Source organism: Pseudorasbora parva, chromosome 14 (assembly GCF_024679245.1).
Source record: "Pseudorasbora parva isolate DD20220531a chromosome 14, ASM2467924v1, whole genome shotgun sequence".
Classification (NCBI taxonomy): domain Eukaryota; kingdom Metazoa; phylum Chordata; class Actinopteri; order Cypriniformes; family Gobionidae; genus Pseudorasbora; species Pseudorasbora parva.
In genome coordinates this window covers 13,482,037-13,495,127 of record NC_090185.1, presented here as the reverse complement: position 1 = coordinate 13,495,127, position 13,091 = coordinate 13,482,037, and the positions used below count along the sequence as shown (strand labels likewise).

The following is a 13,091-nucleotide window of genomic DNA, read 5'->3' as shown; positions in this document are numbered from 1 at the left end:
GTTGCTGACCAAACTGGCACGTTTTGAGAACATAAACTTAAAGGACCACATTCGTCGTAGCGACGTACCTAATAACGTTCCAGTGACGTAACTTTGTGATTCCCATAATCGTCGTGACGACGTTATACTGGTACGTTGCTATAACGTGATGATCACGTCTCAACGACCAAACTGGCATTTGTGAGGACGTAACCTCAATGCACCATATTAGTCGCAGCGACATAGGCTAACGTTCCAGCGACGTAACTTTGTGCTTCCTGTATTAGTCGTGGCGACGTTATTACGATATGTTGCTGGAACGTGGAAACGACCAAAATACCACGTCCACCTTTATTTGAATAATCTCACCTTTAGTCCGGGAAATGAAGATGTGCTTGGTCCATAACCTTGAAATCCACAACTGACACACTCAAACATTTAATTATCTGCTGTAAAACCGTATTAATACATTTGTTTTATTTTTAGTTAATATATTTAGGGATTATGTACTAGATAATAAAAAACGATACAAACCCCTAATAAAATTGTAATAGAAAATGGCTCAAAACCACACTGTATTAATTTAATAATCAGCATTTATTCAGTGTTACTTTGTACAAATATTAAGTCAACATTTGAACAGTGTAAAGTGTTAACAAATTATGAGTACAGAAATGTAGCACGTCCATTCATTAATCAAACAAACGTTAAGGATTTTCTCACTTATACTTATCAATACTCATATTGGTACTACTCTCAATAATTTAGCACAAAAAAGACATGGAAAAAAAGATTTATCAGTTTCTTTATTATTACTTTTATTTGCAGAAATGTCCTGCGTGTCCTGTGAGGCACCTGCTACAAATGTCTGGTGGTGATGTGCTTTATTGCTTCACTACCTGTAGCTAAACCTGAACAATGTGACAGTTACAAAAGATATATAGTCCTTGAGCTATAGTCCTACGTTCATAAAGAGATATGTAAAAAAAAAACACTATATAGAGTCCTAGCATCTTTTCTGTATTATTGGGCCAAAATATACATCAACAGGTTTTTTTTGTTCAAGAAAATGAGCATGATGACTTTCTCAGGAAGAATCTGAGACCGCTCATTCCTGACTGTGTCCCAGCTGTGGAAAAAGCTTCACACAGTGTTGATGAGGCAGAGGGAGATGGAGAGCTGTGAGAGAAGAGGAAGAGGGTCTTTCTTACCCCACCAGCGGAGGGCAGGGTCTTCTGAGGATAGGATAAGAGGATGGGCTCTATATATTCACTTTGGATCTTTGTAAACTGGAAGCTGAAAAAAAGCCATACTATTGTAGGTGTATTGCTTTTTGTTAAAAAGGTATAATAATTGTTTTGTTTTTTTACTTACATGTTCTTCCTCCTTTTCATCCTCTTCCTTATCCCGAGCTACACTGTCACATCTTCATCATTTTCTGGCAGCTGAAACAGAGGAGAACCTTATTAATGTTGCTAATCTATGTTTTTTATGCTTTTGAAAGAGTCTCTTTAACTCAACAGTCACCAAGGCTGCATTTATTTGATCAAAAATACAGTACAAACTGTAATATATATTTAAAGTGATAATTCACCCAAAAATGTCAATTCTGTCATTAATTCCTCACCTTATGTTGTTCCAAAAGCTTTCTGACCCCTCCATAGACTGCAACACAAGGCCCAGAAAGGTAGTAAAAACATTGTTAAAATAGTCCATGTGACTCCAGTGGTTCAACCTTAATGTTACGAAGCAACAAGAATACTTTTTGTGCGCAAAAATAACTTAATTCCACAATTTTGATCTAGCTTGTGCCAGTCTCCTTTCCATTGTAATTATTGATGTCTACATCCTTTCTGGGCCTTGAAAGTGTTAATTAAATTGCTGTCTGAAGATGAATGAAGGTCTTACAGGTTTGTAACAACATGAGGGAGAGGAATTGATGACAGGATTTAAAGGTTTGGTAGAACTAACCCTTTAAATTGAAAACAGCTATTTTACATTGTATTATTATTATTATTATTAATTTAATATTCCTGTGATTAAAGCTGAATTTTCAACATCAATACACCAGTCTTCAGTGTTACATGATCCTTCAGAAATCATTCTCATATGATGATTTGCTGCTCACAAAAACATTTATGATTATTAGCAGTGTTGACCACAGTTGTGCTGTTTCATATTTTTGTGTAAACCATGGTGCATTTTTCAGGATTCTTTGATGAATAAAATCCTCATATTAGAATGATTTCTGAAGGATCATGTGACACTGAAGACTGGAGTAATGATGCTGAAAATTAAGCTTTGATCACAGGAATAAACTACATTTTATAATATATTCAAATAGAACCCAATTATTTAGAATTTTAATATTATTTCAAAATATTAGATTTTACTGATTTTTTTTTTTAATCAAGCAAAAGCTATCTTGGTGAGCATTAGAGACCTTTTTCAAAGAATTGTACCAAAACCAAACTTTTGAACATTATTGTATGTTTGAGGTTTTACTTACTAGTCACATGGTTCATAATGCCAGGGTTAGTTCATCCCAAAATGAAAATTATCCCATGATTTACTCACCCTCAAACCATCCCTAGGTTCTTCAGGCGAACACAATCAGAGTTATATTTTAAAATGTCCTGGCTAATCCAAGCTTTATAATGGCAGTGAATGCTTCATTTTTGAAGTCCATAAAAGTGCAACTATCCATCATATTATTGCGCCACACAGCTCCGGGGGTTAATAAAGGTCATCTGAAGCAAAGTGGCATGTTTGTGTGAGAAAAATATCTATATTTAAAACTTTATAGACTAAAATAACTAGCTTCCAGTGGTCAGCAATGCGCGAGTCGACTTGCGCTAAAAAGAATAACCCTTGACGCATTATTGACGAACGCAGAAGTACAGAAATTAGAGCAAAACAAAACATAGCATGGGGGGGTCACCCTTTTTAGCGCAAGTCGACTTGCGTAGCCTACCGCTTATCACCAAGCAATATTCACCGCCATTAAAAAGCTTGGAAGAGCCAGGACATTTCTTTATATAACTCTGATTGTGTTCGTCTGAACGAATAATGTCATATAACTTACACATATGATGGCTTGCAGGTGAGTAAATCCTCACCATTTAAGAGATGTTGTCCGACAGGAGATCTGCTCCAACTCTGCTAACTTTACAGTGCAGGCTGCAGGGCATCAGCATGGAAGCATCAACAATTATCAGAGCCAAATATATAAATTATACAACGCCAGGTTTATTAAAAGGAAAGAAGCTACAGCAAAGGTTAAATGCTGAAAAGAGAAAGAATAGGTAAAATATTGTTAAAAATGGACAAGGTTAATCAATCACCTTTTTCAGTTCACCTGTGTTTTCTACTTCTCTTTCAGCAGCTTCCTTCAGAAATGTTGGAAACTTGCTGGGAGCTTCACCTCTGTTGTAGAGGGGTTATTTTGTCCCTTCCGAAAATCTGTCATCAGGACCAACTGCCTTTCTTCTCTTCATCCTCTTCAAAGCTCTCTTATTCACCCTTGCTAATCCTTTCTACTTCCTGCTCAACAGTATTTGCCTCTACAACTCTTTAAATCGAACGTCGTCATCATCATCTGAGTTTATTAAAATAAAATGAAATCTATTTAAAAATATGTACTGACTAAACAACGTTTAATGATATAGTAAAGTCAAAGAATTGTGGGTGTGTTTTTATTAACACTGCTTTTAACTTCACAAACTGACACCGTCACTTAGCCTACACACCCACTCATGCATCTCCGCATTTATTAACCACGACTCTCGACCTCCTGTTCACTCAAGACAGTTTAAATAAACACGTTTTTATGATATCTGCAATTTAATGCCGCACTCGATTGTTTGGTTAAAAGTGTATTATTAAAACATTTAGAGAGCTGCTGAAAATGGTTCACATAATACTTTTATTCACCTTGTGGCATTTTGTTGGTAAGTACAAATATTCTATATTTATTGACAAATTTAATGTAATATAATTTAGTTTTTTTATTTGTATTTTTTGATATTACTGTGAGAAGTTTGAATTTAGGTCTTTGATCACTGTTTGGTGCTTGATTGACAGGCAGATTTAGTTACCATCCTGGTTAAACCAAACTTTATATCCACATCATTAAATTATTCATACTTAAAATGTCCTAATATAAAATAATTGAAAGCTAAGATACACTTCAGTTTTGTAGTCAGTGGCTCTCCGAGGCTTCAATTCATTTCAAATTTTAGAGCTGAATGTTCTTCAGAAGTTCTTTCTGAAATCACACTTTTAAAATTAGGCTTGACCCTTAACCCTTGTGTGGTGTTCATATTTTTGTTACTCAGCCAGTGTTCATGGGTCTGGTGGACCCGCTGCATTGTAGGGTTTTTAATTCAACACAAAAAATGTTATGTTAAAATACTCAACAGATGTTTACTTCATCCTAATTACAAGCAATATAAACAGCATATATGGTAAATATTGTCTCTACCTTTGTTAGATCACATTTAAGAATTGCTACCTCGTCTGGGAACAGCAGGGGTAGAAACAAAATGTACTATTGTTCACACTTACACAAAATCTCTCTCTCTCTCTCTCTCTCTCTCTCTCTCTCTCTCTCTCTCTCTCTCTCTCTCTCTCTCTCTCTCTCTCTCTCTTTGAAAAGTTTAATTTAGTTTTTCTTAATCTATATGCTCCGACAAATGGCACTGAAAGAACTGTTTTCTTAAATAATGTTGGTGTTTTTCTGCAAAATTGTAATTCAGGAGATTACCTCTTTGTGGGGGGGGGGGGATTTTAACTGTACAGCGAATGATGTTCTTGATAGGAATCATTTGGAGCCTCACACTGCCTCAAGTCGTGTTATTCGTGAACTGATAGAAACCCACGAGTTATGTGATGTGTGGAGAGAATTGAACAACAGTAAAAGGCAGTACACATGGACACACTCCAGAGAGAATGCTGTTTCTATGGCCAGGCTAGATAGGTTTTATTGTTTTCAGCATCATTTAAATATTGTTAAAAAGTGTTGGATTACCCCAGTGGGGTTTTCGGATCACTGTTTGGTTTTATGTGAAGTGTTTATAGCAAATGTTAAATTAAAGAGTGCTTATTGGCATTTTAATATATCATTGTTGAGTGATATGAATTTTAGAGATGTTTTTTGTAGTTTTTGGGGAACTTTTAAGAATAGGAAGAGTTGTTTTGAAGATTTAAGGCAATGGTGGGATTGTGGGAAGGTGGAAATAAAAGCATTGTGTCAGCAGTACGCTTTCAATGTCTCTCGGGACATTACACATACAATGGAAAAACTAGAGTCTGAGATTATTGAATTGGAAAAGGTGACTGAAGTTAATGGGGAACAAAAGTGTATTGATTCTCTTAAGTGTAAAAAATCACTTCTCACAGACATGTTGGGTATAAAGACACAAGGGGCGCTGGTTCGGTCACGCTATCAGATGCTCACACAGATGGACGCCCCATCAAGGTTTTTCGATGCAAGAGTCGATGCATTCACTCTATTCGAGCAGAGAATGGGCAGGAATTGAAAGAGCCTGCACATATTAGGAAGAGGGCTGTACAATTCTATGCTGAGTTATATAGTAGTGAATATGAAGAGAATCAGGAGCTGTCTGACAAATTTTACAATGACTTGCCAAATGTTTCCCAGGACTCTGTAGTAGAACTTGATAGGCCTCTTACGGAGCAGGAGCTTTTAGATGCTTTAAAAGAGATGAAGACTGGTAAAGCACCAGGCATTGATGGCCTCTCCGTGGAGTTTTATAAGGCCTTTTGGGGAGTGATGGGGAAGGATTTTCTGGATGTTTTAAATGAAAGTTTGTCTGTGGGTTCCCTCCCTTTGAGTTGTAGGAGGGCAGTGGTTACTTTGCTGTCGAAGAAAGGTGACCTACAGGAAATAAAGAATTGGAGACCTGTAAGTTTACTATGTACAGATTTAAAGATTCTCTCTAAGGCCTTGGCCAATAGATTAAAAGATGTGATGGGACAAGTGGTCCATTCTGGTCAGACCTATTGTATACCTGGAAGGTCGATCATGGACAACATTACTTTAGTCAGGGATATTTTAGATGTCTCTGATTATCTTGATCTTGACATAGGCTTTATTTCAATTGATCAGGAAAAAGCCTTTGATCGAATAGAGCATCAATATCTTTGGAATACGCTTGGTGCTTTTGGCTTTGGGTCTACTTTTAAAGGAATGATTCAAGTATTGTATAAAGACATTGAGAGCGTACTGAAGATCAATGGTGGTTTGAGTGCCCCTTTTAAAATTGGGAGAGGTATAAGACAGGGATGTGCCCTCTCTGGAATGTTGTATTCCCTGGCAATAGAGCCAATGTTAAATAAGCTGCGTTCTTGCATTGAAGGTTTTAAGTCAAGGAATCAAAGTGCTCAACATCAAATATCAGCATATGCAGATGATGTCATGATTGTAATCAATGGGAAAGATGATGTTGTTAATTTGGAGTCCACTGTTAATGAATTTGGTGTAATTTCTGCTGCAAGAGTGAACTGGGAGAAAAGCGATGCACTGATTAAAGGTGAATGGAAGAATGGTTTGCCAGTTTTACCTGGTGGACTGAAGTGGAAGAAGGGGGGACTAAAGTATCTGGGAGTGCATCTTGGAGATGGAACTGTGCAGCAGAAGAATTGGGAGGGAATTATAGAAAAGATGGAGGGCAGACTGAAGAAATGGAGATGGATTCACTCTCAGCTTTCGTTTAGAGGGAGAGTACTGATATTGAAACACCTGATCGCCTCGACTATGTGGCATAAGCTCTCGTGTGTGGAACCTCCCACAGGACTGCTATCACGTCTACAGACACTATTAGTGGACTTCTTCTGGGACAGGCTGCACTGGGTCCCTCAAAGCGTGCTGTTCTTGGCACTGAAGGAGGGAGGACAAGGTTTGATGTCTCTATCAAGCAGATATGCAACGTTCCGGTTACAGTTCATCCAGAAGCTGTTAACAGGCTCTGTGGATGTGGTATGGAGAGAAGTTGCAAATAACATTCTTCACAGAGTGGATGGACTTGGACTAGATACTGCTTTGTTCCTCACAGATACCAAAAAGCTCCACTTGAATGGACTATCTTCATTTTATCGTGGCTTGTTCAAAGTTTGGAAATCTTTCAATGTCAAAAGAACTGAAAATGTTGACTCTCTGTTTTGGCTGTTGGAGGAGCCCCTAGTTAAGGGGGCTCGTTTGGACATAACAGACCAAGTGCCGAATCTTTCTCAGAGGTTGTGTGACACCCAGACTGTAAAATTAGGTCACATAATTAAAGTGGCTGGATCTTAACTGAAAGACATGATGGCTGTGGCATCTTTATTAGGACAAAAATCCATGCGACAAACATCAGCTATCATGGAGTTATGGAGGAAGAGACTGACAGTAGAGGAGTGGTCACTTCTTGAAAGATATGAGGAAGGAACTTTACTTCCTGATACGGGAGACCCTTTTCCCAAGCATCTGATTACACCAGATTTAAAGGAGATGTCTGGCTGTTTGCTAAACTTAAGTGGGCTTCATGACTTACCACTGGACGAATAAAGTGGAAAACTGATGTATAAATGTTTTGTTAAAATATTGTACAAGTCAGTATTGTGTGGGAGAATGGATAATGTTTGGAGAGAGAAATTTGATGTTGGAAATTAAGTTAAACCATATTGGAGGGTCTTATACAAACCACCATTGATGAAAAAATCAGGAGATCTGCAGTGGAGAATCCTGAAGGGGGCTGTTGCTGTTAACTCTTTTGTCTCAATCATTAACCCTGAGGTCAATGAAGGTTGTGTCTTTTGTGGGTTAAGAGAAACAATTTATCATTGTTTCCTGGAATGTATCAGGCTTAAACCACTTTTTGTATTATTAGGGAACTTGTTTGTGGGTTTTAAGGAACGTTTTACATCTATGGGTTTCATTTTTGGAGCAGGATATAACCGTAATCAAAGGTTCAAATGGCAGTTGATTAATTTTATGGTTGGCCAGGCGAAGATGGCAATATACATGTCAAGGAAAAATAGGATTAAAAGTCTGCATGGTCAAGATAGTGTACTGCTGGTTAAAGCATTGATTAGATCCAGGATCTCAGTGGAGTTTAAGTACTATAAAGAGATGCAGGATTTGGGAACCTTTATATTACAGTGGTGTTTTAATGAGGTTTTGTGCACTGTGTGTGAGGGGGATTTAATTTTTAGTTTTTTGCTGTGTTGATGTGTGATAATGATCTGATTATGTTTTCTTTGTCATTGATTTAATAAAAGTGTGGGTTAAAAATAAAATAAAAATCTCTCTCTCTCTCTCTCTCACACACACACACACACACGCATGCACACACACACAAACATGTTTTTTTTTTTTGTGAATTGTGGGGACATTCCATAGGCGTAATGGTTTTTATACCGTACAAACCGTATTTTCTATCCCCTTACACTGCCCCTAAACCTACCCATCACAGGAGAAAAAACTCATCCTGTATGATTTATAAGCATTTTGAAAAGTGGGGACATGGGGTAATGTCCTCATATGTCACCCTTTTCTGTAATACCTATGTCATACACATGTCATTATACACATTTTTGTCCTGAAATGTCACAAAAACAAGCACACACATAACGCCACACACACACACACACACACACACACACACAAACACACGCACACACACACATGCACACCACACACACTTCTCTCCAGTGTGTGGTCATTGAAAATGTGTTCTGATATATATTCCTTACAGAAAATGAGCCAAGGCCAATGAGTCTGTTTAAAAAAAAAATTAAACGTATCATTATTCTTTTGATAAAACATGAAAACAGGTCCAACAAACCCGAACACCATACAAGGGTTAAAAATCCAGGATCGGGAGGTGAATTAAAATGAGAAATATCTTTATTTTAATTGTGTTGTTGTTTTATTCTTTTTTAAAGATATTAAGTTCACCAAAATAAATATTTTTTATTTCTCTCCATATATTCCATTGAGATCACATTTCCAATGTTGGATTCACTACTGAATCAAATAAGCAGACAGCTGTTAAAAATAATAATAATTAACAACAGAAAGCTAGACAATTGTTTTGACTACAAAACATAACTTCATCTGTGTTTGAGTAAATGTTCCTCTTTGTGTTCCAGGTGTGTGTGGTTACACAGATGCAGTGAAGTCAGTGTCAGTGATGGAGGGAGATTCTGTCACTCTAAACACTGAACTGACAGACATACAGAGAGATGATGATATCCAGTGGAGGTTTGGAAACATTCGCATCGCGAGAGTGATCAGGAACAGTATTAGATATGAGGATGATGAGGGATTCAGAGACAGACTGAAACTGGATCATCAGACCGGATCTCTGACCATCACACACACCAGAACCACAGACTCTGGACTTTATCAACTAAAAACCATTATCAGGAGTAAGGAGATAATCAAGAGATTCAATGTTACTGTTGATGGTGAGCTTAATTACACGTGATTGCTTCTATCATCATCACATTCAAAATGTAAATAGTACTTAATTATTGTCATAACCCATAATGACATTTTAAGATTATTTATTAGAAATCCTACAGATACACAGTTTGTTTATCTTAATCTAACATCTGCAGTATATTTATCAAACTAAATAATCTAAATCACCAAACTGCCCCTCCAGTAGTTAATTATATTAACTCCCACACACAAGAGGAAAAATGAACACACATTTTATAGAACTGAAATAGATAATAGTTATATAGTATTATAAAATAAACATCTTGCATGTGGCATGAACATCAGTTTATTTCTGATTCATTATGCTCTTACAGGAGGTTACACAGATATATTAGAGCAGTATAAAGCATTTCACAATTAATAAAAGAACTGCGAGTAGCCAAACTCTGGGAGAGTATGACATGGGTGAATTCCTACAGATCTAGGTTATTGCAAAAAAAAAAAAAATTGATGACAAAAGAGCAAAATTACTTACATGAACATTCAAAAGTGCAATTTACTGAAAATACAGAATTTTAATAAAATGCATAATTAACTTTAATGAACTCAACCTAACAAAAATGAGGCAAAGCTAGGTTGGTCATTCCGTGTCAACTCAACCCCGACTCCTATATATAATTTTTTTTGGTGAAAGAAAAACATAAATTAAGAAAAAAGCCAAAACATTAAATGTCATAAAAGTTTTTCTAAAGGGGGATCAAAATGACAATTCTCTCCTGAGCTTTAAAAACAACAACAATTTTTTAAAATATATTTTTAAAAATGACTTAAGAAAAATGGCAGCATCATTATTTTATGTTTACATAGAGATTGGTGGCTTTATTAGTATGAGTTTTAGTATGACTGAGTTTTTTTGCCCCAAGTTTGCATGCCTCTCAAAAAGTATTAAATATATATTATTATATTTACATTTTAACAAACTTTTTTTGTATCTTCATTTTAAAGGCCCTCAATGGTTCAGTCCCAGAAATACGGAGATCTCATTGATTGAAATTGGTCAATTGTACACATTATAAGTGGTCAGAAATCAAATGTGGGTCTCTTTGCATACAGATGATTTTTTTATTTATTACATCCATTACATGTAATATTTTGGCTTTCATCACTATTTATGTTTGTCTTTCAACAAACAAAACTGGGAAACTGGGAAAGTTTGCAAAATTTGGTAGATTTGACATGACCCTGGCCAATGTTTTAATTCCTCTTTAATGCACCTAAATACTGGGACAGTGTTTAGATTTTACATCTGTCAGGAAGGGTGTAATATGAATATAAGATATGAGAATCATTGAGAAGATAATAGATGGTGCTCAAGAACCTTGGCAAACAAGAGCCATTGTCTTTAGATGTTTTAGTTATTTTTTCAAAATGAGTGGATTATATTTTAAATCTGAATTCATTTTGTGAAAATCAGTCTAGTCAACAGCAACATTGATCTCTGTGTGTGATGAGATGGACTAACAAACTGTTACCATACTGTTGATTTATTCACATTTCTATGTTTCTGATATCTTCCAGCTCGTCCGTCTTCTTCACAAAGTCCTTCATCATCTAAAAAGGAGAATAAAGAAGGTAATGATGCTAAAATTAAGATCAACAGCACAATTATGAGCGATATTGCTTTTATACAACAGCTCAATAAGCAAAAGTTAATATTGAGTTGTGCGTTGTTATATAATACAGCCAATTATTGTGTTTTCTGCTTTTTACTTTGTTAAAAAATAGGCAATAACAACACAGATAAGATCTGTACACCTTCTGACAAACACATTTAAGCCATATGCATGTTAAAGGAGACTTCAGATGGTCAGTGAACAGACTGTGGGCATCTGAGACTGAGGTCAGACTGACAGATTGTCTCTCTTTATCTTTCCAGAATCTCCCTCACATCCTCCAGCGTCTCAGACAGTGCTGATCTCTACGGCGGCTGCTGGATCTCTGTTGATTGTTGCTGCCGTCGGGATCTTCTGGATCTGCAGGAAACACAGAAGAACAGACCAACAGGGCAAGTATTTCCTACTGCTGTTACGTCTGAAGAAATAGTTACAGTTTGGCTGTTTTAACATGTCTGTCATTATTACAAACAGTTCAGACCCGTGATGAAGAGATAACTTACGCTGATCCAACATTCTACAAACGAAAAGCAAAAACAGCGGTAAGACAAATCATGTTAGAGTTTACACTGTACAATTTGAACATACATTCTATATTTGAGGAGGAGGTCATATATTAGTATTATATATAATGTATATTTTCCATATTTCTACATTTGGGTTCAAGTTCATGTAAATAAAAAGCCAACAAGGAAATGAAAAGAAAACAGAATGGCTCCGTTTGAAACTCTAGTGAGCTGCTTTGCTGTCTACACAGGCAGCTGCTTTATAAGGCAATATCCTAAATGGACAAAATGTCTTTTGAAAAATAATATTTAGCTGTAGCAGTATCATCACATAATCTACAACCTTACAGTATTCTGGTAGATAAATTCACTTTTATTCACAAATTTAAACATCAATTCTTCAACTTTGGCTCTTGCACATGCTCTGAGCTACAAAAGCAATAACAGGTCAGAGAAAAATGAGCTTGACTTATGTCCACAGTGACCAAGTTGAAAGAGCAGATAAGATCTTGACACTTCACTCAAAAATAACTGTAAAAACAGTGCATGTGTCAGGGCTCAAGGTGTTTGTGCTAAAATAAACACAGCTAGAGAGCAGCTAAAAAAAAAGCATGAGACTGAAAGCTGAAGATAGTTCTGCAAATCTGAACATGGGAAAGACATTTCAACATTTGCCTTCAAAATTCAAAATTATATCTCATTTGACTGCAGTAATGAAAATGTAATTTGTAACACTGGATGTTCCCATATATGTTCATTTGCTTCGTAGTAGCAATTTTAACTAGTTTAGTTATTATAGCTTGCCATCTAAAAACTTTGCATGAGGAGAGTTAGTCTTCAGATCCATCGCTGAGTCAATAGTGATGTCTTTACTGCTAAGAGATCTTGAATTAAGAGACATTGAATAACCAAGAACTCTCATTGACGGGCCACCTAGAATGAATGTAAAAGGTCTGCACATTTTAAAGATTAAAGGTGCCCTAGAATTAAAAATTTAATTAACCTTGTCATGGTGAAATAATAATAAATAATAAATAATAAGAGTTCAGTACATGGACATCACATACTGTGAGTCTCAAATATCATTGCCCCCTACTTCTTATGTAAATCTCGTGAATCCAAAACACAAGGGGAAAAAAAGTGCTTCTCAACATAATGCCAACCGTGACGCAAGCATTGGGGATCATTTATATGCACGACCCCAACATTTGCATCTGTCCAAACATGTTCATTGTCAGGCGGATATGACGGAGCGAATGATCAAAACAAGCTGCTCACATGGACACACTTCATGTTCCAGGCTGTTCAGGAGACCTGAGGACTTTACATATCCTTCCCACAGATAAAAAATATCAACAGTCATGGTTGATGTTTATAATCCGATACCACAACAGTTTAATTCAAGATCGTTTGTTTGTTCGGCCCATTTCAAGCAAGCTTCGCTCAGCGTCTTAAACTGAAGAAAGTGGCAATTACAACTGTATT

At 36.4% G+C, this 13,091-nt stretch overlaps 1 long non-coding RNA gene across 1 annotated transcript; it reads right to left on the bottom strand.

Annotated features, from left to right (window-relative positions):
- Nucleotides 1-692: 692 nt before the first annotated feature.
- LOC137040132 (uncharacterized) lies at nt 693-3,433 on the bottom strand. Its single transcript, XR_010897859.1, has 3 exons — nt 3,324-3,433; nt 1,354-1,424; nt 693-1,275 (listed from the first exon to the last, which is right to left on the bottom strand). It is a non-coding gene; the product is annotated as an uncharacterized lncRNA (long non-coding RNA).
- Nucleotides 3,434-13,091: the final 9,658 nt, after the last annotated feature.